Here is a 27,414-nt window from a genome sequence, read left to right on the forward strand (position 1 = left end):
AGAAACATTGATAAAAGTAATGCAGGAAGCAAAGAGAACACCAGTTAGAAGAATTTGAGAAATTTGTTTTGAAATTCCGAAAATAACAGATTGATCGTCAAAAATAAGAGAAATAACAAAAGTTGCAGAGCATTTCGAGAAAAATAAACTAAGGTATATAAATAGACAGGAAATCTAAAAAATGTCCTAAAACAATTTCCTCAAATATGCCATGTAAAAATATAGCCAAGAGTCAAATACCCAATGACAGATATTTAAAAGTAATTGAAAACATACACCTTGATATGGTAGCAGAAGATCAGTTCCACAACAATGAATATGGAAATAAAATATTAAAGATAGAGAAAGATGGTAATTGCTTTTTTTAGGTGTTTGAGTGGGGTTTTGTATGAAACTCAAGACGATCATAGATTAGTAAGGGGGAATATTACTGAACACATGAGCAGAAATGAAAATAGATACAAATGTTACCTTGATGAGGATTATAAAGAACACACTGAGAAAATGAAATTAAGCAGTGGTAGCTATAAATATTACAAATAAACCAATACATTAAATTACTTAAATGTTGTAGGCCAGGAATGCTTTAAATATGAAGGAGCAGAAACGTCAGTTCCATGTAATGGAGAACCAATTAATATTTTATATAAAAATAATAATTTTGAATTAATTATACATAAATGTAATAACAATAGATACATATGAAATATATAAACTGCAAGGAAACAGAATCAAGATTTTTTTTTAAAAATACGGTAATGTAAAAACAACAACAAAACAAAAATCAAAGTGTTGTAGGTTTTTTTTTGTTTGTTTGTTTTGTTTCCATTATAGTTTATCCTTGCATAATTCACGATAACATCACCAGGATCACAAGGTATTTGGAACGTACACCCAATGCTTGCGTTGCATTATGGGGGAAATGGGAGCCATGAGCTTCCGGATTCCGCATTATAATAGGTCACATTCTAACAGGGTAGCACTGTATTTGTAAAACTAACTTTGCAATACTGCCCAAAAGTTAATCATATTAAAGCAGCATACACACATGTAATACAATAATGTTGAAATTATACTAGTTTAACTTGCAAACAGTGTTTAAAAACATGACAGTGATGTGCACTCTATACCATACAGAAACTAGTACTAATTGTACTAGAAGTACAGGTCTTTTAATAAAAAATAGGCTAAAATTGCCATTAGCAATTTTTCTAAAAAGGCTTATTTTTTCAATTTCCTTATCTCCACTTTCCAGGTTTCCTTCACTATCTCTTCCTTCTCAAGAAACATTCACACTATCAGAGCTATTTATAATATCCATTTATATATTCTTTCTCCTTGGCAACTCATTCCCTATGCTTATTAGCATTTGACTTTGTGAGATATAGTTCTGTTTACTGCTAAAACTGTAGATTATATCCTCTATTTTCAGTGTGAAAATGTTTTTTTCAGGTCAACTATATCATTCCTCTCTGTAATTTAAACAAAAATAAAACTAATCATAAAAAATAAAACTTTAATTAGGCCATAACAGATTTATTTAAACTTTTCTCACAAGTTTGACTCTTGAGGCCCCGGTATACTTCTGGTTACCCTGTGCTGTAAACCCACAAGGAGTAAGAGATGAAAGGTGTTTGAACTTTATGTAGCGACAGGCTTTACAAATAAAAGTGTCGCAGACATGAGGAAATGTTTCCCAGGAAATGTAATACAGGATAATATTTTCTACTGATTGCAATTTGATGTGCATTGGGAAGAGAGAGCGAGGGAGATAAAATTGCACCTTTTTTTTTTGCAACAGATAGCTGGGCTGCCTGACGAGGGCATCTTTCGTCTATTGACTAGAATGTTAGGAGGCCCAGTGCATTGGTATTAACAGCAAATTAAACATGCCTGTTCAGCAACTGGCCTGGCTTTCAACTGAAGGTGACTTGTTTAGTCTTTACTTTCTTAGTGTAGAAATGGCTTATCCTACACAAAGTAAAGCAGCTCTGGTGCAATAAGTAGGGCCTTGTGTTTTACACGATACAGCCTCCAGTAAGCCATGTAATGAGAAATCATTAAACAATAATCCCATTACATTACTCTAACCATTTGAATTGGTCATCCCATTACTATAAACGTACGTATTGGCAAATGAATAAACAGAACGCTGTAGATGGCTACTGCCATTTATTTAAACCCTACATCCCTGTGGATATGTGATTTTTTTTGTGTGTAAGTGTAAATACATTATTTATAGGTTTTAATTTACCAGTACACTTTCACGCAAATCATTTAGTAAAAAAAATAAATTACATTTTTTGATATCAGATCTCACCGGGCACAGATATATATTTCGTCAACAGAAGAGGAGATATTGGTTTGTTTGTTTTTTTAAATGGATTTCCTGTTTCTGGCACTGATCCCTGAACACTATAGATATTATAACCTTTATTGGAATCTGGGCATTTGATAGATTCTGTAATATATGTAAGCTGTGTTTATTTTTTGTTTTGTCTTTGTTTTTATTGGTTTTGTTTGGTTCTTTAAATATAATGCAAAAAAAAAAAAAGTTGGCATAAGAAGCCCCATAAGTGTTTGCATGAAAGACAAAAAAAATCATTCTCAGTTCTTGTGCATTATATATTTTGCTATTAAACTTCAGCATCGTCAATTGGTTAACCCGGTCTTCTTTCATGGATTGAAGCTGCTCTGTGAAAGTGTGCTATATGAAGAGACACTTATTTCAGCTTCAACAGAATTGGTAACAACTGACAAATATTTTAGCCTTTCATGCTAAATTGTGAAATAGTTATTTTGCATTTCTCCAAAATTCGGTCAAAGAAATTCCACTACCATTTTCTTTTGCATATAGTTGATATCCCTCCATTTCTGATTTACAGTGATCATCAAACCCTTGAATACAATCTAACAGGAGGGGTTCTTTATCCAAAATACAAACATGTTGTGGGTCTAAAATCCTTACTGCCTTCAGAAACTTGTGAGCTGGTTAAATAAAATTGGGTTTTATTCTACATTGATCAGGCTTGTAGCAGCTTGTAAACTTTTCAAAAACTTCAAGGAAAGTTTTAACAACACACTGTTTGTTTTTTCTGCCATCTGTGCTGTGCAACTGTTATGCCAGTGCTCGGTATGTATTTATTAATTCTGCAACTTTATTAAACATTTGACAAATTACGGCTACAGTACGGCTTTCAAAATAAGTTATAGCCATCAGTGTGCAGCACACCAGGCGGTTATTGCTGCATGCAATCTCTCAAAGAAATGCTTTTGGAGTTTGTTGGTGCATCTATTTGTTCTAAAACAGCAAGTCTCGAGGTAAGCTTTTTCTTTAAATGCACCAGTTTCTAGAAATATAAATAATTGTCCCTCTTAATTATTGGGTGTTTTCTAATTAGCCAGAATTTAAAGGGTTGGTTACTTAATTATTATTTTGATCAGTTTAGCTGGTTTAGGACTGAATTGCACGTTATTATGTTGTTCTAATTCTCCCGTGAATTTCACAGGGACCTAGCAATAAGGTAAAACAATTGTTTTAGTCAATCTGACAAGTGGAAATTGAAGCTCTTCAATATACATTGAGTTCAGACCAATACAAAATGTCTACAGCTATATAACAACAAGTTGACTGACTTCAAATAAAAGTCTAATATTTTCAAAGCAACATCCGTGAAGGATATTCAAATTTTAAGACCAGTACAGGGAACTAAAATGAACCTCAGAAATAAATTCCCAGGCCTTAAGCCTTAATGTTGGGTGTAGCTATTATAAAAAACAGAACACTAAGCATATCATGATTGATGACTGTTGTGGTACATTTTTTGCTGCAATCTTTGGGATGGCACCAAAGGGAGTTTATGTGATAACTTCAACATCTGCCTACAGAACTAATGAACAAGTATATTACCTTTCTGCCACCTGAAGCTGAATTATAAGTTTAATTTGATGTGATTAAGCGCCTGTTGCTTCAGTTGCAAATAAATCAGGAGGCTAATGAAATTAGGTTTAATTAAAAACCTTTGAAACAGACTGACGTGTTGGGCTATCTTTTGAAAGACTACAATTAATTGACCTTGAAAAGAACAAAATGATAATTCATTGAAATTGAGAAAATGAAACCAACAACAAAGTACAACCTCATTTTAATACACTATCTCCCAGCTTTTTTGCTTTACATTTCAATAAATAAGCTCTCACCAACATTGGCACTACAGAAATTGCTTTACAGCAAGCAATGGTCCCCAAGGTGTTATGTATGAAAAACATTGAAGATAAACATACAGCAATAACATGTTGTTTCAACCTTAAAAATAATTGTTGATACTGGTGCCTCAAGCCAGAAATCCAGAAAGAAAGCCCTTTTTATGAATATATGAAAGCTTGTTTGATGCTGTCAGTGTTAAACATGTTTATCGATTAATTAATACATTGTGATTGTGGCCTAACCTTACCTATGACCTTATAAAGCAGTGACCCTGAATAAGAAGAGTGACGCAGTAACAGAGGGAAAATGAGAAGAAAACACAGGCAGAGAAAGAGAATAAAACTGAAATAAGGAATCATACACTACCACTGGTCTTTATTTAGTTTTTATTTATTTTCTATTCTAAATAATACTTCCCAGAAAGTTTCTCTCGTTAATATAAGGGTTTATTTTGTGGGGCAATCGGACATACATTAAATGTATGTACCGAACGTAAAGTCATGTATTTTCGTGGTATACCACAGAATTTTAGCATGCCTGAGTTGGTAAAATTGAGTGTGAAAAATCAGTAAAAAATAGTTTTTGGCTTTTGTAAAACTCTGAAACTTTTATCATTAAAAAATAAAGGGCCTTGATTATAAATTACTTATTAATTAAATATTATTATCATTATGACTGGCATTAGTTTAATAACACTTAGTGGAGATTGTGCTTGAATGTATGTACTGTATATGTCTATAAATGTTACATTCAGAAAATTCCTGGAGGACTTTCATGTATAATTTATTATTTCCGTGTTTATTATGAAAGAGCTGGTGAATAATGCATTCTCCTTTTAGTGTTTTGATCTGAATTTCTATCATTTGCACATAAATAAAAATTTTGGGAAAAAAATGTTTCAACACTCACTATAGAACTGTCAGTGGTAAAAATGTACAATACCTTGGATATAGACGTAGTATACCCTCTCCCAGGTTATGCCAGTAATGACTTCGGCAACATATGGATCAATCTGCCATATAACCTTATATGGAGGCAGAAATGGCTGCTGACTTTTTTTTGCCATTATGCCTTTGTGAAAAGATTCTGTCAAGGCTTCTGTATTTTACAAGGGTAGAGGTAAATCCTATTATACTTTGCCTTCATGTAACCTGCTTTTTCAAAGTACCGGTACTGAATACAATTCTGTAGCTCTCGCACATAATAGCGTTTTGTACAAAAAGTTCACATAATACCTTTCATCATTTTTTGAAGGAGCAGGCACATTAACACCTTATTATAAAACAGAATGTTTGGATGCTACATGCTGATTGGCTGCTGAGGGGTGCATAAATATAGTTTAATACACTGCAGAACTTATTTTTGTCTAATTACAGTTCGATTAATAAATTATTAATACATAACGTATTAAACTCGCAACGGAGAGCCTGAGTAGTTACTACTCTATTGTGCCTTATTACTTATTTTTCTCGATCATTTTCGCTGAAAGCAGTATATATAGTTTCAGTCGCTAAGTTTTTAGCTGTGTTTTAATGTTATTTTAGCCGTTTTGGCTAGTTATCCCCCGTCACGTCCTAGCGCATTGCAAAGCCTGCAACTAAATTTCGCCATTCCCCCGGGTCTAGCACGTTCTCGGCTGCGTGTACTCTCGTTTGTAACTAGCTTCAGGCATTTGAGGTAAGTAGCTGGACAGGGCTACAATTAAATATTTTGATCCCGGCTGGGATAAAACAGTATTCTATTATTGTATTTATTGTTGGAAATGTTGAAAACCTCCAGTTTAACCGTGTCTGATGGACTATTTTTTCTCCAAAGCAGAAGAATATACAATAAAATTGTTGGTTTTTAAAAAAAAATATTTTAATTTTTTTTTTTCCTATGTATTATTGTGTCCATTTCATAAGCAGGATAACACACTCTAGAGCTTCGTGCCTCCAACCCATCCACAGCCATATGTTAATACAACACAACCCACGCCCTGTCGTGTGTTATGCCTTATGTATTAGGTGGTAGGTCGTTTTCTTAACAGGTTTGCTTTTTTTCATTTCAATTAACAATTAATGGTATTTGAAAAATTCATTTTTAGAATGCCAAAGTGTTTTTACAGTCTCAATAGAAGACTCAACAGAAGAATAGAAAAGATTTATATTTTAATTTTGTTATTGCTGTTTGTGATTTGAATGACCAGTTTCTATACTTCACAATCCTTTACTGCGTAAGCATCAAATTCACCATCAGGAATATAAATAACACATTACACTTATCAGTATAATGTAAAGATTGGTCAACATAGCCTACATCTGCAGCATGTAGAATAGCATTTCATGACAATTCTTTGTGCATATATTAGTTTTATGTAGAACAGATTAAGGTCATTCCAAAGATAATAGCTCAGAAAATTAATAAATTATGTTATCAACCCCCAAAAATGTAGCATTCTTGAGAAGAATTATTTAAGTGCCTCAAGCAAAAGGGTTTCTGCTATTACTGCTGTTCTAGTTGAATGACTGCTATTGAATGTTCAACTGTATTCAGCAGGGGAGGAAGAGACCAAGAAGTGCAGCTGAGTGTCACCCATTTATTTTCCGCACAAGCTGGCATGCATTTTCCACTAGAACTGGCAGCAAAATCAGCTAGAAGTAGATGCAGATGAGTTAACCCAAGGGGCATCACTGTGTAAGTGTAAATTAAGAAAGGAGAAATGTCAATTACAGGTCAGTTCTAGGGGTAGAAGCAAGTTGACAAGCCGTGTTGTGAGTCACTAATCCAATACTGAGCTGAAGAATGTATATAAAATACTTGACTCAATAAACTAAGTAAAGAAACAACCTATTACAGTAGCCGAGAGCAGATATAGTCAAATACAAGTTGTGTAGGACTGTGGAAACTTTGGGGCACATGTTGAAATTAAACATCAGCAAACATATTCAGTATGTTATCTATCTATCTATCTATCTATCTATTTATCTATATATATATATATATATATATATATATATATATATATACACACACACACACTGCTGTACAAAAGTCTTAGACATGTTGCATTTTTCTACTGTGATGCATTATGAGCATCAACAATTTACTCAAAGCCGCCACTAGTGTTTTCTACTATTATAACAACCTTGACATAAAGAAGAAAAAACATTGAGTGAAATAGCTCGAATTACTTGATTTTCAAGGTGTGGTATCCGAAGCATAATCAACAACTACAGAGAAACATCATCTGTAATTGACAACAGAACTGGCAGACGGCACAGGTGTCGTTGTCCATCAAATCAGCAGTACAAAGGTCACTCTTGAAATCTTCAATTCTTTTTCAGTCCCACTCCAAATACAAAACACATCATCTATATATCGATACCATTTCCAGTTTCACGATTTCTTAGATAATAATCTATAGTCTCTAAGCCCCCTGAATCGGGGATATTTGTATAGAGACTTTCAACATCAAAAGTGACCAACAAAGTGTCATCAGGAAGGTTGTCTACCATTGATATTTTATTAATTATATCTGTAGAGTCTCTGATGTCTCTTTAGCATTTTCCAAATAAGTATCAACTTTTTTTAAAGAGTATCTTTGGCTCACTCTCTAGTTTTCTGTAGAACTTGCTATTGTCTAATTGTTTGAGTATCTCAGTTCCATAATTACCCACATCCTGAATAACAATCGCTCCACCCTTATCAGCTGGCTTAATCACAATGGTTTCATCTTTCATTAGCTCAGTTAAAGCACATCTCTCCTCTAGGGACAAATTATCTTGTAAAAAATATAGTCTTTTTTCAAGGGACTTCATAACATCTTGTTCGACTATTCTACAGAAGTATTAATAGATGCATTTGGTACATTTGGGCTAAAAACACTTTTTGGTTTAAACAGTGTAATGTCCCGAGTAGTGTTCTCACTACCTGTACATGTAGTCATATTTGTAGAGAATAAAGTTTTCTTTAGTTGTTGACTCGAATCATTGTCACTTGGGTAATCGCTCTCAGCTGTAGTGGATCCCTCTGAAAGGTAATTGTCCATCCTTTATTATTATTACTTATTTCTTAGCAGACACTCTTATCCAGGGCGACTTACAATTGTTACAAGATATCACATTATTTTTATATACAATCACATTATTTTTTTACACATTATTTTTACATACAATTACCCATTTATACAGTTGTGTTTTTACTGGAGCAATCTAGGTAAAGTACCTTGCTCAAGGGTACAGCAACAGTGTCCCCCACCTGGGATTGAACACACGAACCTCCGGTCAAGAGTCCAAAGCCCTAACCACTACTCCACACTGCTGCCCCTTCTTCGAATAGGGCCACCTCAGTCCATCTTTTCCCACTTATAGACGTTGTTGTGTTGATAATCTATAGTGTCTCTTTTGTATTTCTTGATTCTCTTCATATTTTTCAATAGTTAACTTAATGGAATCTTCAATTTTAGTAAAATCAGGGCCAAGTCTTTGTTTTAGAACATCCTCTTGTTTTTTTATTTCGATTTTAGTTTCCTGCACTTCAGCAGATACTTGTTCAATTATCAGAAACATGAGGTCAAGGGAACATTTATTAAGGATTTCTCCCCATATTCTAATAAAGTCTTTGTTGATTATTAAAATTATTCTAAAGTTAATTTAATCAGTTAAGTTGTTACTCATTCGTCAAACTACATTTGAACATAGTGTTAGTCATTTCATGGGAGAGAGTCATGGCACCTGGTGTCCACTAGGTACCTTAACCCTTTATTGGAAAAAAATGGTTTTCTTCCAGACAGACTTTCTTAATTAAAAGAGAAGGATCAGCTTTGTTTAGACAACTGGCAGGTCAGCACAGCAGGTAATCTAAACCATTCCCCAATGTAAGTCTTTACAATCCTGTTACTAATATCTAGTCCTTTGAAGTAGAGCAATCAAGAATGTTTTGGGGGAGGAAGATTGGGGAAAGACAAACTTAATAAGTATCACAGCATCTCAAGTCTCATAGAGTAAGAATTAAAATGTAATTTTACCAAGTACATACAACATATAACTATGAATTTCTCCAACAATGTTTAGCACACATGTGGTACAGCAGAGTAGATGCACTGCTGTGATACTGGAACTCACTCTGACAGTAGATATAAGTAACCCTCTTTCTATCTAATGAAACGTCAGAATGTTTTTTTTAAAAAAACAAACTTCCCATTCACAAGTCCTTCAGTTTGAGTGCTTTGCTGCATAATGTGGCTCTGTGACTAATTTTATATTCAAATGATGGCTACACCCATTCAATCCTGGCATGCACTCAAGTGTATTAAAATGGTGCCGCAGGAAATGAATCACAGGATGCTATGAGGGACAAGACAGGAGTGCGATTAACATGCGTTAAAGAAATTATGTTAACTGTGATTAATTGACAGCCCTAATACTGATACAAATATACTATAACCCCTATACGGTGCACTTCATATAGAACGTGCAACCTATAAAAGGTTTGCAATATTACTATTTAATTATTTAATTACAGTACATATTTGTTTTATATACATTCTTGAAGACCCCATTATGCAGACACAAGATTGGTGGTTTGCTGTTTTTATAAGAAGTTCATGAAATTAATGACCAGACAATGTTGGCCTGTGTTCAGACTGAATGCATGTATATTTAAAGGGTAATTAAGATAAGAGAAGGTCAGATTCCAAGGGAATACACACACGCTGTGGTTTCTAGAAAAAAAAGTTCATTATTTCTTGAACAGAGCATTTAATTGAATTTCACATTTCACTGCACATGGACCTAACAGAGCATCAATGTTTAACATTCAATTCAATGAAGAGGATGCTTTTCTCTATGTCAGTCTCTGTCTAGATCTCTTCACAGTAAAGATGTTGGTCTTCAGTTTACAGTTTTATGAATCATGGGAGTCCAAAACAGCCAACATCTTAATGTGCACATTGTAAACATTCTTTCTTTTTAATAATGCATTATGTATATTTCTTATTTGTTGGAGGTAGCTTTAGCTAGGTTACTTTGTCTGTTAGGTAAATCAGTTATGAACGGTTATGATTTTCCCAAACCGAGAAACCGACATTATCATAAAATTCCAAATGGAATGAAACCGACAAAAGATAAAACCGATCCAAGTACCCAATGGAATTTGTAGCACTGTACCAGCAGCATTTTTGGGAGCTCATTGTGCACTCCGATGCATGTAGATGGTTCGTATTAACATCCCTTAGTAATTTTTAAATAGTAACATAAATGAGACGTTATGACAAGGATTACCTGATTGATTCTGACAACCCCTAGCAGGGATAGCTGTTGATTTGTACATTTTCTGGGTGTGCAGATTATTCAGGGCTGTTTTTAAGGTTCCTAAACTAAAGTGGTTAGTTGATGAGATGGGGCTGGTGCTGGTACTAACCTTTGTTAAAATAAATGCATCGTATAAAATAAAAGCTGAAGTTTGATGTTTTTGAATAAAAGAAAAGCTGTTTAGCCTGTCGTGCCTGCTAGTTACTGTGTAGACCTAATTTTGACTTAATAACAATTAACATAATGATGCTAAAAGAACTAAAATAGCTAAATGTAAAAGTATCAAATAAAAATAAAATATTAGTTGAGGTCCCAAACAAGCGTGAAAGTGGAATAAGCAGTATAGAAAAACTGTTATCAATTTTACATTTAGAAGACGCTCTTAAGAATTGAGCTGGGGTGTTTTTTGGTATTGTCACCATATGATAAAAGTTTTAAGATAACGTTCATCAGCTTCATTGTCTGTATAGTGTCTCTGTTATGTCATTATATGTAGCTGACTGTTGAAGCCAGGCTGGAGATTACTAAGAGAACCCTGAAATCAGTCAAACAGTTAAGTGAAAAGATGAGGAAGAAGAATTCAGAAGACAGCAGCCACCTTCCTGAGAATTCCTCCGTCAGCTTGGAAGAAGCTCTGAATCATCTCCAGCAATCACTTGCTCATCTGGAAACACTCAGTCACAGCTTCATTCTCTCCCTGAAGAACAGTGACCAGGTAATGACAGATGATGATCCTTTCTCATCAGTCACTGTCCAGTCTGTCAGGGTTTGCGTAATAGACTACTTATGTTGTTTTAACTTTTGGTGTCTTGCACACGAGTAACAACATTGTCACAGGTAGAACCTTCCTGACCTGGTTCTAATGTGACATGATAATGTGAACTACCTGTTGAAAAATTGCACCCTTTGGCTGTAACATAGAATGCATTGACAGGCTAAAAAAATCTGTTATTTTGCATCTAATGTTTTACAGAATGCGTAGGGACCAGGGACTAAAACAAGCATTGTCAGTTTCTTCTTTTGACCCCATTCAGTAAGAATTTATCAAGGGAAATCTGTGACTTGTCAGCAGCCTAGTCGTCTCACCTAAAATAACTTTGACATCTTCTAAAATGTCATATTACAGCGCCTGGCATCCATGCAAGTTCTATACAAAAAAGTATTGTAAAATCTTTTGTTTTTGTCCCCAAAGACCAATTGCACTTTCAGTAAGGAAACCTCTATTAGATCAATTATGGCTTGAGAAAATCTGCTGAAATATATAGGATTTAAATCTTGCTCCTGATAAATGTACATTTCCTGGAATGTCATAAAATCCAATATTCTGACCTTAAGTGACAAAGTACAAAACCTGTCACCCAAGTTCTGGGATAAGTGTTACTATTTAAAACAAAGCGGAAGCAATGGCAGTATGGTACTCTTTTGCCCCTAGACTCAATGAAATAGCTGGCAGCAATTGATCTCACTTTCCTTTAGTTCAGCTTTCCAGTAAAATTATATTTCACTACAATTTCAAGAAAATGAAAGTACCACATTCATCAACATGTGATTAGATTAAGACAGGGAGCTAAGTAGGAATACAAAATACTGTTAGCTGTCACAAATGTGTAAACAACTGGTGATGAAAGAGAATATGAGAGAGGAAATCAATAACTGAATTTGTCATTTGTGTGCAGGAGCTGTTACAGAAGTACTGCAATCTATATGATTTGTCCAGATCTGAAAAGAAAAATGTTCGTGAGCTGGCTGTAACATTGTCTATAGATGGGCAGGCTCTTGACCATATCAAGCAGCTGCTAGAGTTGTCTTCGGTGCCTCTGCATATTTCCCCCCTGTCTGTGGTGCAGGATGCTGTTCACAGAATTGTTTCTAAACTGAGGTAGGTTGGTAGTATCATGTTTTTAAAAAAAAACTTGATTATATTTTTTCTTTGCCCAAATAGTTTAGGATGTTTAAAGTAGCTAGGTAACAAACAAAGCACATATGAACTTAAAATTATACTTACACATAACATGAGTATCAATCCATCATGACCAAATTGGGCCCAGAGCTGTGCTTTCCGGTGGTGGTTGTCTGCATAAGTAGCCATTCCAGGAACACATGGACACTCACCTGTGAAACCACAGAGATCTTTCTGCTTTCACACACAACTCATGCACAGCTTATAGAATTTAGTGACACGTGGCATCTAGAGATCTTATAGATCTAGTGACACATGGCATGTCACGTGACCACATGGATTTGCTTACATTGCCAACTAGGAAACAAGACACAACTTTTGATGTTTGCATTCAAAGTCTTCAAAATTGTGTACAATACCCATAGCAAAAAAGGTTCTCAATTGGATACATATCACCTTTGCTTTGTATCTGTGTTGAATACTGTGTCCGAGTTATCTGGTCCCTTGTTCTATGGTAAGTTAAATGGCGATTCACCTGCTCAATCAGATTTCAGTTACGGTATGTTATAACCTGAATATAGAATTTCAATATAGTGTAAAAATGATTTTGAATGATCATGCAAGCTCAGTTAATTGTATTTGTATTCAAGTATTCACTCCTACCCTGTATTGCTCTAGGAAATCTTGTTTGATTAATATTGTAGTTTTTTACTATGTCAGATTAATTCAGTCCAAAGATCCATTATCAGTTTAATTACACTACACTGATACAGCTCCAAACTAAAAGCTCTTAGTTAACCTGCATCTGATAGCAGATTATTAAGACGATAAGAATTGCATAAGGCTGTGAAAAAGCTGTTTCTGGTAGAGGTTCAATTATATTTGGCTAATCCTATTAAACAGGTCTAGTCTGCTTATGAAACTTCAACAACAAAGCTAGCATTGGATTTCATGCTTAAACTTTAACCTCAAAAAATGTAATACTAATATATAATAATACTAATAAATAATAATACATACAGTAGAAATGAAATACACTTTAAAATTTTACATGTTAAACAAATACATTTCATATTTAAATAGACGCATAACACATTGGTTGGTAGCTATATTGTTGGGAGATAATTTTTTTTAACATACATTAATAGCACTCCTGTTTTGTCCCTCTTAGCACACCGTAATTAATTTCCTGCGGCACCATTTCAGTGCATGCCAGGATTGAATGAGTTTAGTCAACGTTTGAATATAAAATTAGTCAGGGAACTGCATTATGTAGCAAAGCACTCAAACTGAAGGACTTGTGAATAGGAATTGTGATTTTTTTTTTTTTTTTTAACTTTCTGACGGTTCATTGAATAGAAAGCGGATTACTTGTATCTACTGTCAAAGTGAGTTCCAGTATCACTGTGGCAAAGTGGTTAACAGTGTGCTGGTGCAGGTGATCAATAATCTGACAAACAATGATCCCAGTGCAATGAAGGTTTAATTGTATAATCCAATGCCTGATGGCTAACAACAGTAAACAATAACAATGTTAATGAAGCAATACAGCAATGTGTATTGCTTACTTATAATCCGCGGGTTTTCCCCAAAATAATAACAGTCTTGTTTCAGTTCACCCACACGTAACGCAAACACAAACACCAGTCCACAGTGCGTGCTCTAGTGCTCGTAGTGAATACAGTTCTTTAGTGACAACAAAAGTGCATAGTTGTTGATCCGGGTTTAGTGCTGGCCTTTGGCGTCAGCTCTGGATCGTGTTAGCTGTCCAAATGATTACAAACAGTATTAGTAACGACAAACAAAACACTCATTTTTCACATCACAGGTTCTCCTTCTGGTCATTTAACGTAACCATTCACAAAGAAACAGATCACATCACTACGTCCCCTTTTTATAACGTCATCCATGATCCCTTGGTCAACTACAAACACCAATGGCACTTGAAACGTATGTGTTATATATAGCCTACAATCATACATACTAAAATACATACAAAAGTAGCCGTCAACATAAGAAATTATAAATTCCAACCAATATACATACAGTTGTAGTCAAAAGTTTAAATATCCCAATAGAAATTTTTAATTTCTCGAAAACAAATAATTATAGGAAAAATCTTTTGTAGCAAAAGTTTTGCTTTTGTGGATGAGGAAGAAAAGTTACAAGAAATAGATGTCTACAATTATTTATTTCAGTAATTTCTTTGCAAAACTACAAAAATACTCATTCAAAAGTATTCATACCCTGATAAGGAAAATGAAATTAATATCTAGTTGAGGCACCTTTATCAATAATAACCTCTTTTAAATGATTAGGATATTTGTCAATTAGCTTTTGGCATGATTCTTTAGTGATTTTTGACCATTCTTCAATGCAAAATTGTTCCACTTTATTCAAATTCCGAGGACTTCTCTTGTGCCCAGCCTTCTTCAACTCATACTAAAGATTCTCAATCGGATTTAGATTGGGACTTTGACTAGGCCATTCCAGAAACTTGATTTTATTCTTCTTTAACCTTTCTGAAGTAGATTTTGATGTATGCTTTGGATCATTGTCATGTTGGAACGTCCAGTTGCTCTTTAAACCAAGTTTTGTGGTGGAGGATTTCAGATGATTGGCCAATATCTTTTGGTATGCTATGGAATCCAATTTACCATGTATTAGAACTAAATTTCCTGTGCCATTAGAGGAAAAACAGCTCCATAGAAGGATACTACCACCTCCATGCTTGAAAGTGGGTATGGCGTTCTTTTCTTTGTCCGCCTCACCAGACTTTCTCCAAACGTAACGACTATCAGTGTACCCAAATAGCTCGATTTTTTTTTCATCACTTCACAAAACCTTTGACCAGAACTAATATCCATCATTCAAATGCCATTTTGCAAACTTTAAGCGGTTGTCTTTGTGACATTTTCCAAAGAGTGGCTTTGTCCTTGGCCTGCGACCATTGAGACCTTCACCATGCAATACTCAACCTATGGTTGAAATGGAAACCCCACACCCACTTGCAGCCAGTTCACTTTGAATATCTTTGGCAGTCAATATTGGATTGTTAATAAACTTCCTCACAATTCTTCTACTTGTTCTTGGTAAAATAACCTTCTTTCTTCCAGACTGAGGGAGCTTTGTGACAGTATTTCTTGATAATAGAAACAATGGTTGAAATTGGGATACTCAAATACTAGGAAATCTTATATCCTTATATTATTATCCAGCTTTATGACAATAAATAATTGTCTGCCTAAGGTCTTCAGATACCTCTTTACTTTTTCCCATATTGACTTATTGGTAATGACAGCAATCATCCTATGCCTAACCCTTCTTACTCTCTAAGAATGTTCACTTACAATCCAGCATTTTCTAGAATTAGGTTCTGCATTATCATATTGCAATTTCTAGCACCTTGTAGACAATACTATTATAGCATCAAAGGGTATGAATACTTTTGAATTAGCAGTTTTGCAAAAAAAGTTGCTGAAATAAATCATTCTATTTCTTTTAATTTTTTTTCCTCATCGACAAAAGCAAAACTTTTGCTACAAAAGATTTTTCCTAAAATTCTTGCTTTTTGAGAAATTTCTAGAAATTATACATTTCCACTGGGGTATGTAAACTTTTGACTACAACTGTAGATGGCTTACGGTATTTCTTTCTTTTTAACCAAAAAAAGATTGCAAAATGCACATTTATATAGTAAGCTGTGGCAAAATTTCCCCCCGAAAATGACAAATGGGGTTTAATTCTTTTTTTAATCAGTGATTTTTGCCTACACCAGATCATCGTAAATCAGCATTTTATATGTGAAGTCTTCTATATAAATGTACATTCTGCATGACAAAATGCACAATTTTATGCACAACATGCATAAGTTATAAATTATACACAAAATAGATATTCACATTATTTTTCAATTCCATTTGGCTGCTGTTCGCTGGTGGGAGAGCAGTCTCCCTGTACGCTAGTAGTTTCCATAAAAGCAAATTATGCTTCCATTCATTTTTCTTGATCTCGTAAACATGCATTTTGATTAACGAGTTCTCCTTATCAAGTTGTTGAGACAGGAAGTGATGTATGTGACCTGCGACAATTAAGCTTTTTAACAAGAAATGTGTTCATTCACAACCTCATCAACTGAATTTAAAAGCATTAACCACCCAGCTGCTTATCCCGTGGTTTCCACGTAGAGCGCATGCAAGTCCAAATTTGTCACTCCCGTGAGAATAGCGTGCAGGCGCATAAGTGCATCTGCAAAGTTTAACATGTCTTTTTTAACATGTGTCAACGAAAAAATAAGAAAACTGTATTGTAAAAGTGTATGAGGTTTTGTTTTTTACTGGCAGATAGCATCAGTCCCTAAGAAATGTTCTTGACAGACGGTGTCATCCGTATATACACAGCTGAGAGTGAAAAATTATTATTATTATTATTATTATTATTATTATTATTTATTTCTTAGCAGACGCCCTTATCCAGGGCGACTTACAATCGTAAGCAAATACATTTCAAGTGTTAAAAATGGATGCCTGTGTATCTACAGAGAATAAAGCAAGGAGATTTCTTTATTTATTTGTTGGTGTTACAGGTTGTAAGGAAGCCTCGTCAGGTTTGGTACTGGTCAAAACAACCTATTTATTTATTGTACCTACACTTCACAGATAATTCATATAACAGCGCTATGCACCCGTGCCTGAAACTGGGGAAGATACTGTATATGATGTGATTGAAAATTTACGAAAAAAGTTTTCTGGTGTGTATGTGCTAGATAAAGACGTTAGCATTGATGAGGGTTTGAAGTGCGTCTGCTTTAAAATCTATCACACAAAAAATAACTTCTAATTAGTGATTTGCCTGCACAAGTATTATAATTATTATTTATTTCTTAGCAGACGCCCTTATTCAGGGCGACTTACAATTGTTACAAGATATCACATTATTTTTACATACAATCACCCATTTATACAGTTGTGTTTTTACTGGAGCAATCTAGGTAAATTACCTTGCTCAAGGGTACAGCAGGACCCACGATCCTCCAGTCAAGAGTCCAGAGCCCTAATCACTACTCCACACTGCTGCCCTATTGTTTTTATAATGTTATTATAATACTGCCATTGTAAAAAAAAAATGATGTTATTTATGTACTAATATAATGCTGCCATTGGAAAAAAATTATGTTATGTTGTAATCTATATGCTACAATTGTAAACACATTGTTGTTATTTTGTTATTTAAGTTCTATTGAAATACTGTATTTCCATTTATCATAATCACAATAAAAAATTGTGCATTTAAAAAAATATTGCAAAAGTTGTTTTGAAAACTGTCCAAATTGCATATTTGAGGGCCAAGAATGAAAAATCTGTAAAAAAAAATAAGAGCATTTTTAACATGGAAATTGCCAAAATAAATGGGCAGCTGAGTGATTAACACATTGATTTAATTAACATATTTTGTTTGAAAACACCGTGTAACAATTTTTTTTTTTTTTTTTTGTTCCTGGGTAGTAAGTGTTATTTCCTAAGTGCTTATGCCTCAAAAGTATAGAAAATGGCTATTATTCCCCACAAACTTTGCTTTTGTGACCAGGACAGTGATATTTTGAAATTTACCTATTTTCCAGAACATTCCAGATAGATTCAGTGCTGAGTAAACTTCTAGAACTTTCCAGTAATATAAATAGTAGTATAAATACAGGGGCCTTAAGCCCATCAGTTCAGTTTAGTTCCAGCTGCCTAAGTGGATACATATCTGCATTTTTCTTAGATGGCATCAAGAGGCTGCAAGCATCCGATAGACACATTTTGCTATGTCTGCGGCCAATTTATCAAGACAAGAGCGAAAAAGTACTCCGTGGAAGCATCTGCTAAGATGTGTGAGGCCTACAAGGCATTTTTCGGCATGCCTGTCGGGGATCAAGACAAACCCTGGGCACCTCATTTCACCTGCGAGCACTGCAAAAAAACTCTGGAAGGTAAGATGGACAATTGTTGCTCAGAATTTTATGTTATAAAATTTGTTAAAATTTTTAAAATTGTAAAAGTTTTTAATTTTAAAATGTTTTACAATTTTCAATGTTATTGAAAAAATATATCATATATGAAAAATGTTGCGAGAATCTCTTACACATTAGTCATGGGTGAAATAAATGTATTTTTGTAGGATGGTACAGAGGGGAAAAGAGAGCCATTAAATTCACTATCCCAAGAATTTGGCGGGAACCCATTGACCACTCAAGCAACTGCTACTTCTGCATGGTGGACCCTTCCAAACGTCGGACTGGCAAGAATGCACCTGCTATCACGTATCCGGACCTTCCTTCATCCATCGCCCCGGTGCCACACTGCCATGAGCTCCCCGTACCCACTCCTCCGGAGAGAGAGCAGCCGTCTTTAGAAGAGAGCAGCAAGTCAGAGAGTGAGGAAGACGTTGTAGGTCCAGATGACAATTTCAGAGGTGGAGGTGAGGAGAGAAACCCATACTACTCCAACCAAAAAGACCTCAACGACTTGATTAGAGATCTTGGTCTCACCAAGTCCAATGCCGAGCTTTTGACGTCTAGGCTCAAGCAGTGGAACTTGTTGGATGAAAGTGTGCAAGTCGCAGATCAGAGGAAGCGTCACCAACCTTTTTCCAGCTTCTTCACCCGTCAATATGGGCTCTGCTTCTGCCACAATGTGACCAGTCTGTTCGAGGCAATCTGAATCGCCTGTAACCAGAATGAGTGGCGCCTCTTCATTGACAGCTCATCCAGGAGCCTCAAAGCCGTGCTGCTCCATAATGGTAACAAGTACCCGTCTCTTCCCCTGGCTCACTCGGTGCACCTCAAAGAGGATTACAACAGCATCAAGACCTTGCTGGACGCCTTGAAGTATGATGAGTACGGCTGGGAGGTCATAGGAGACTTCAAAATGGTGGCATTCCTGATGGGTCTCCAAGGCGGTTTTACCAAGTTTCCCTGCTATCTTTGCCTTTGGGACAGCGGGGACACCAAGGCACACTACCACAGGCGGGACTGGCCACAGCGGACCGAGTTCTTTGTGGGGAGGAACAACGTCAAGTGGGAGCCACTGGTGGACCCCCGGAAGGTGCTGATGCCACCACTGCACATCAAATTGGGCCTTATGAAACAATTTGTCAGAGCTCTAGATAAGGAGTCGGCAGCCTTCAAGTACCTTCAAGACTTCTTCCCCAAGCTGTCTGAGGCAAAGGTCAAAGCCGGTGTCTTCGTCGGACCACAGATAAAGAAGATCCTGGAGTGCAATGAATTCCCCAAAAAGCTCACTAGTAAGGAGAAAGCGGCTTGGAACAGCTTTGTCGCAGTGGTTCGGGGCTTCCTGGGCAATCACAAGGCCGAAAACTATGTGAAGCTGGTTGAGACTCTGGTGAAGAACTACGGCACAATGAGCTGTAGGATGTCCCTCAAAGTCCATATCCTTGATGCTCATCTTGATAAATTCAAGGAGAACATGGGAGCGTACTCGGAGGAGCAAGGCAAGCGCTTCCACCAGGATATACTGGACTTTGAACGCCGCTACCAAGGACAGTATAACGAGAACATGATGAGAGACTACATTTGGGGGCTGATTCGTGAAAGTGATTTACAGTATAATCGTAAATCTCGAAAAACTACTCACTTCTAAATCTTTTGTAGTCATTTTTGTATTACTTTAGTATAAATACATGTTAATTTGGATTCATATGTTGTTTTTTTCTGACTTTATGTGAACGAGAAGACACAAATTTGCCCGTTTTCTCATTGGAAATAGGTAAATTTCAAAATATCACTGTCCTGGTCACAAAAGCAAAGTTTGTGGGGAATAATAGCCATTTTCTATACTTTTGAGGCACAAGCAATTAGGAAATAACACTTACTACCCAGGAACAAACATTGTGTTACATAGTGAAATCACTTGCTACTAAAGCTCTCGTTACTATATGAGTTCTATACAATAACACAGTTTTTTGAAAATCCTGCCATCCTGTCATTTTATCTATCTATCTATCTATCTATCTATCTATCTATCTATCTATATATATATATATATATATATATATATATATATATATATATATATATAGATAGATAGATAAAATGACAACTGCTGTAATAATGTGAAAATTAGTCAATTAAGATAATGATTTGTCTGTATCTTAAATAACTATATATTATCAAATAATTTTTATATTGGCTGTACATGATGGGACCAAAAACAGTACTTAAGATCAAAGAGTTACATATATGTTAGTTCTTTGTAAATTATTTAATGCCTAAACATACATTGCTCCAGCTTTGACATTTCAAATGAAATAAGAAAACAAGCAGTTTACTGTATTATTCCTGACACTTTGTCATTCCTGTAATGAGTTTGCTGTATTACACACACCTGTGGATAATGCGCACTGTTTTCACCACCCTGGTATTGTTTCTTAAAACTACATTGCTCTGCATACTTCACATAGCATCAAGCAGTATATAGTAGGCTACTAACTGTGCCTTAGTGCAAGAAAAAGCAGGTTAAGTTCAAAGCCTGAAACACAATATGTTTAAAAAATATTTATTTTAAAATAAACTCCCTGTAACAGGGGGAGACCTGTACTGACTCTTCTGATGTGTTCGAAGTGCTGCAGGAAGAGGGCAGCAGCCCGTCAATATTCGCCTGTCAGTCATGGCAGTGACACGGAGAGGTGGGAGAGTGGGTGTACGGGCTTTCCTTCTCTCTGAATGGCTGAGAGGCGGGTCTTGGGGGGAATTGCTGGCCCTATAAAATTAACATTCTGCTGTTCCCTCAGGTCTGCCCCTTTGAGAGAGAACAGACTTACGAACGCACTGGTCCCGATCCAGAACACGACCGGGGAGGAAAACCCCAAAAGAAATAAAAGAGAACAGAAAGGAAACAGGGTTAGCGGGGAAAACCGTGGGCAGACCCCATCAGTATTTGTTTTAGCAGTCTGAGGGAAGGGCGAGGGTAGGACGGAGACCCGGACCGTGCGGGTAGCAATGGTCAGGGTGAAGCTGCCGAGTACAGCACCTTTTATTTGTAGTTTTTGATTACTGTATTTTATTTTCCTTGTTCTTTTCTCCTTTTGCTTATTTTTGGTTTGAGCACCTGCGAGTGTGCCTGTACTGTGTAACGGTACCGCTTCTGGTATCTCTGTGGCTCTGTTTTATCATCACTGAAAGGCAGACCACAGACAACAGCGCCCTCTGCGGGCCAAAACGTGGAACTGCCCCACTAATAATAAAACTGGGCACCTGTGTGTCAGTGAATTACCCACCACCCTTCCACACTCCCCTTTGAAATGAATAGCAGGGTTATATTTTTAAATTTAATGCAATGCCTCCCTCCCTCCCTTTGTCATCTCTCTTCCTGCACAGCTTCAGATAACATTAAATGTGACTTCTGGTTGAAAGTATCATTTTTTTCAATGTTGTATTTAGTATTTCCTGAAAAATACAGATTTTGTTAAGTGAAGCTTTATCCTGACTACAACCTTGCATCATGTTTTTTTTCTTATTTTGTTGTGCAATAGTCAAAACGGGACTGCATCTTCCTGTCTTTAATATACAGTGCCTTGTCATCATTATTGTACTATAAAAGTGTAACAATAAGAAAAACTGGAGACAACTAGGGTCCAAGTTCAGATACATCCTGATTTATTTTGGGAGAAAGTCCCAGCAAGTTTGTAACTGAAGACACCCCAAAAAATAAAGAACCACTATTAGTCTTCTAGTGTCCTACAATCCACCGCATAAGAAAGGGTTACCTTATCCAAAGAAATTTCTTTGGAGGGCTCATCTGCTTGTAAACACGAGGAATAGGCTCAGCTATGTGATAAAATTCATCCAGTGTTTTTTTAAGAAATGGTCAGTATGATTCATTACTAAATACCTATTAACTATTTCATTGCAATTATATTTTTTATTACGTGTTCCATTTTACAAATCTTACATAATTTTGTTACATTATGCATTTTATGTACAGCTAACTTAGTAAACCATGTTTTCCTAGTGTTACTGCTATGATGCACAGGACATTAATTGTAATATAGTACTACAGTAGTCTCCGCATTTAGGAACACCTCATAAGAGAACACTTCGCCTAAGGCGACACCTTTGCAGTGAAACAGATTTTTCCCATTGTAAATTCTCCGGCTAAAGGAACAGGAACTTCGCTTAAAAGAATGCCTTCTTGGCACCGATAGCGATTGGTTCACAACGGATACAGTACTGTTTTGTTAAAAAAAGCGAGAGTGTCTTGGGGGACACTGCTTGGTTTATTAAATCTTTCCAGAACCACCGTCATGACTCATTTTGTATTGATTTCCATGGGCGCACCTCATCGCTACAAAATGGCATGTAAACAAACAGCAAAATGTGCTGCTGTTTCTCTTACTACAAAAAGGTTGAAATTGTTCGAGCTCTTGAAAAAAACCTGAATCAGACACAATTTGGTGTTTCCTGTTCTGGTGAGTTGCTTCACCATTCTGTTAAATAATGTGCATGTCTTGTATAGTGCTGCTGCATTTTGTAATGTTTGTAGGGGTGCAGTGTTAATTTAGTTTGACAGTTAGTTTATTAACGTTGTTAACCCTATGTAACTCCCATTATCTTTGCCTCTGCCATTGTGATAAACACACCCGCTAATTTCATTGTACAAGCTTTTTGACCATGTTGTTTTGCTTTATTAACGTTAGTTTGTCGGTTACTTTATTATTATAGTTTATTAACATACACTTGCCTTTTCTTTTGCTTTTACTTACTCAGTTAATTTCATATTTTGATGCACGTGCGTCATGACAAGTAATACATTTGTATTTATTTATTGATCATATTGTGTCTGGTGGCTAACTCCGTCTTAGAGAACACTTTAGCTTTAAGAACACTCTGCTTGCTTCCCGAGGGGTGTTCTCTTTGCTGGAGAGTACTGTATTAGCAAAACATTACACATGTGTTTGTTCTATGTAATTGGTTGTAGTAGTTCTTATACACTCTCATTGTTTTACAGGGATCCACTAGCACCAACTCTCACACGCTTTTGAGGAGGCCTGTCTATTTCAGTACTATTAAAGCTTTAGTGACGTCTCCTCCTGCTTTCATCTCAGTAGTGCTCTGATAATATGCACGAGAGTGCAGGCACGTGTCACACGTACAGATCCGTGCCTGAGCTCCCGTGTATAATGCAAGTTCACAGGAAATGCGCCAAATTTGAAAAACAAATCATAGAAAACACGCTTCGATGCATTCTACGCACCCCTAGTCAGCCTCAAAAATATGTAAATGAACACATTATACTCCAAAAACTACAGTAGTCTGTTTTCTGTGATTTTCATAACAGCTATGAAAGCTGTAGTGAATTAGGTATACAGTTTATTTAAATATAAATTAGTCTCTAGTCTCCCACTCAGTGACATCAAAATGTGAGAAATGAGATATACCTTATTTAAGTTCAGGATCATGTAGAACTCTGATTCTCTTGACAATAATTGACATTCACACAATGTGTCAGAAATATAAAACTTTTTTTTTTTATTTAAGAATAAAAAGGGTGCACAACTAATCTAATATTACAGAAAGGAAAGGCGATTGGTTAGAGATATGCATGAATAGTATACAGTTCATTGCTTTCTTAGTCAAACGATTACAACGACCACAACATTATTAGCATGCGTGGTCAATATACTAATATTAATTATGGCTCTTCACAAAGTGTCTACTTTGCATTAGTATTTTCAATACTTGTATTTCATATCAAAATACATGAGAATTTATTCAACTTCCCATTCAGAACGGAATCCAACATTCCAATATCTAATTTATCAAATTAGTTTTACCGTGTTAATTTAGTTTAGACGTGATCTATCAAACTAAACAACAATAGGGTGATGGTAACACTGCAGCTTCTTTCTCTGGATCTGAAGTTCACCGAAAGTAACGGAGACAGTCGTTCTTGTCGTAGGCATTGTGTTGTGTCGGCTCTCAGCAAACAATAGTTATTTTCAAAGGAAGTAGCTTTTTGATTGCCAATAGTCTTGCAACATTATCTTTGACTTGTCGGAAGGGTTCCGACTGGTAATAGTTCAGTTGATTAGACGTAAACTCACAGTTCAAAGAATGTGTTGCTATTGAAAAGATATGTAGTTTGTAAGTGTTCTCATTGCAGTTCTTCTGTACGGCTTGTACATGACCTTAGGCTCAGCTGCCGGCTATGCTTCAGTTCGTTTCGTGCAGCGACATTGAAACAAAGACACACTTTCAGATCAATGCAGTGACCTGTTTACTGATTCAGTCTCTCGTACAGCAAAGAGCAGGCTTCTCTTCAAAGCTGATTTCAGGACTTCTCAGAACATGATTTTAGCCAGTCTTCAGATAACTGATTCTCCCATGACTCCAGTACACTTTCCCATTGTTTTCTCCAAGCTTCAGAAACTTTCTTCTTCAGCTTCCATTTCATTTCAGGCCTCAGAACCACTTCCTACTTTCTTTGCCTGTCCCTGAATTAAGCGCTGACCCATCTTGATTGGATCATTGAATTTGTGGGTGGTGTTTAACGTCACGCTATGTGCCTAAACAATGGTTAGCTCGTCTCGGAGCCACTCCTTGGCCTAATGGTTGACAGTTCAACCAAATTTCCTTTGTCTTGTCAAAGGTGATTCACCCCCCCCCCCCCCCCCCCCCCGCTTTCTTGGGTCTGTGTTTAATCAAAGTCTGCCAGAATGGTCTGTGCAGAGTTTGCAGTTTGTGATAACGCAAAGGATTTTTCTCAGCTTCAAAGCTGCATCGAATCTCCCTTTGATCAAGAGATAGGAGGAAGAGAAAAAAATCCTTAACTTGCAATTTTCAAAAACAAGTTTAAACTGTGCATATTACTATCCAGCAAATAACCTCATTTGACTGTCTCGTACGCTACAAAGCTCATTGACTAACCCATAAATTAACACCAAAAAGAAAGTTTTTTTTTTAATGGTTGAAAGCCTGCAAATATAAAATTGGAATGGAGTGGTTTAATCATGTAATATAATGGCTTTCATTATCTCCACTACACCAAGCAAAGTCACAGGCTGCATTTTTTATTGAATTTTAAATATAATTTTGCTATAGTTATTTTGTGGTGTAATCAAACTGATGCAGGGTGGACAATAAGATAAAAGCCTTGTTTGTTAAGTTTTTGTCCGGGGGAAGTATTTCACACTTGCATTTGCAGATTTAATTATTTTAAATCACCGAGTTGTGATACAATAGCTGTTATGGGCATCTCTTTTCATAGTTGTGACAAATGATTGGCTGGGCTGTATCTTGGGATCTTCCATTTTTAGTGAACCTGCGCATAGGCGATTGATAACCATTTTCATCATGGTAAGCGACAGCTATAATATGTATTTATTATTTACATCCTTGGTTGGAATATGTTTATTATAATGTATCTTGTTAACTTCAGTAGAAGCATGTCCATAAACAAGATAATGTCTTTTTTTTTTCTTATTCATGATATTTTATGAAACAATGGTTTCAACAAACCATCACTTTATTTATCAGAAAAAGTTTGCTGTTTTTTATATTTTTATATTTATTTTTAATTAATCGGTTTACCAAGTTGTTGATTTTTAGAATTTCTTTAGTATTGCATTTAAATGTATTTTCAGCTTTTGAGTTTGTGCTGCCATTTTTTGTTGTTTTTAGGGGAAGTTTCATCTGATGACCTCCTTGTCTGGTTACGACCCTTCTGTGGGAATGTGTCCCTGCCAGTGAAGCCACGGATTGAGGTCCTGCAGATCCTGGAACAGGCGTTTAATCTGAGTGACGAAGACAGTAAACTACTTGTGTTCTACAGGACCCAGGCAGTACTGAAAACCAGCTGGCCCCAGAGACAGGTAACGTGAATCAAGTGTGTTGTTAAACCACAACTTCATTTGCAGTTGCTTTATAGTTGACCTACAACATGTTGCTGTATGGAGCTTCTACAAACAAAAAAAAAAGAAGTGTGGAAACAAATTGGGCTACTTAAAATATTTAAAACATACTGTACATTTACCTTTCAATCAGACCATCAGCATTATTGCAGGATGGATTTGTGTATGCAATAAGGCCCAACAGGGTGTCCTTATACATCCAATATATGGACACCTCAGGGAGTTGTGCTTTACACAACAGAGGTGAAGCTGAGTGCTTCCAACCCCGAGAAGTCAGTATATTCTACATATATGGATACCCTGAAGTGCCTTATTGCATTTATAATCCAGGTCTAACAGGATTTATAAAAAAAAGCATCAATAATTTTTAGGGCAAAAATGTTGATTTTATTAAATATCCTTAAGCCAATAAAAGGAACACAAAAGTAGTCCCATTTATAACTTCAAACTACACTCCAAGTTAAACTGAGTAAATTGATTTAATTCAAACATGCAAAGTAGTTGGTGTCGGAGATGGGTGGATAATGTGCAGAAGTGTCTTTTTGTGTTTTCTGTAGCTAAAAAGACATTATTTGAAGTGACGAAGTTGGGGTGACTGTGTATATGGTCAGATTCCCCAGTTTTTTGTTTTCATTTAGATAGTGGTTTATTTCAGCTCAGACTAATGTAACTTGAAATTTTATATTCTTCTCCTTGGGCATTATTTACAACTCCATAGAAATCCATAAAAAAATCCATGTATTTTGTTAAGATGTGCATTATTCCACAGTTGAGATACTGTATGTATTTGTTTGTTTCTGTTTTAGCCCGTCCTGAAAGACGGCAATTGCCCACTTTGTCATTTTGTTTTTCTTTTTTTATCTGTTTTGCTGTCTTCCAGTTCAATTAATAGTTCTTCATCTAAATCGGCATGTCTACTTACTAGTTTTGGGAATTTTTTGGGTGGTTCGGTATCTTCAGAGATAGTTTCAGGTAGTTGGTGACTCAGTTTTATAGTTGCTGTAACTTTGTAACTGTAAACACGATGGATTGCGATACTGCAAATTCTGTGAGACAGCGCAATGATTTTTAATATGTGATAAGGCTTGAACTAACCGTATCCATCC

The 27,414-nt window shown here is 35.9% G+C and overlaps 1 pseudogene; it reads left to right on the forward strand.

Annotated features, from left to right (window-relative positions):
* LOC131737408 (NBAS subunit of NRZ tethering complex-like) overlaps positions 1-27,414 on the forward strand; it is a 183,277-nt pseudogene that overhangs the window by 132,457 nt on the left and 23,406 nt on the right.

Source organism: Acipenser ruthenus, chromosome 6 (genome assembly GCF_902713425.1).
Source record: "Acipenser ruthenus chromosome 6, fAciRut3.2 maternal haplotype, whole genome shotgun sequence".
In the NCBI taxonomy this organism is placed as follows: domain Eukaryota; kingdom Metazoa; phylum Chordata; class Actinopteri; order Acipenseriformes; family Acipenseridae; genus Acipenser; species Acipenser ruthenus.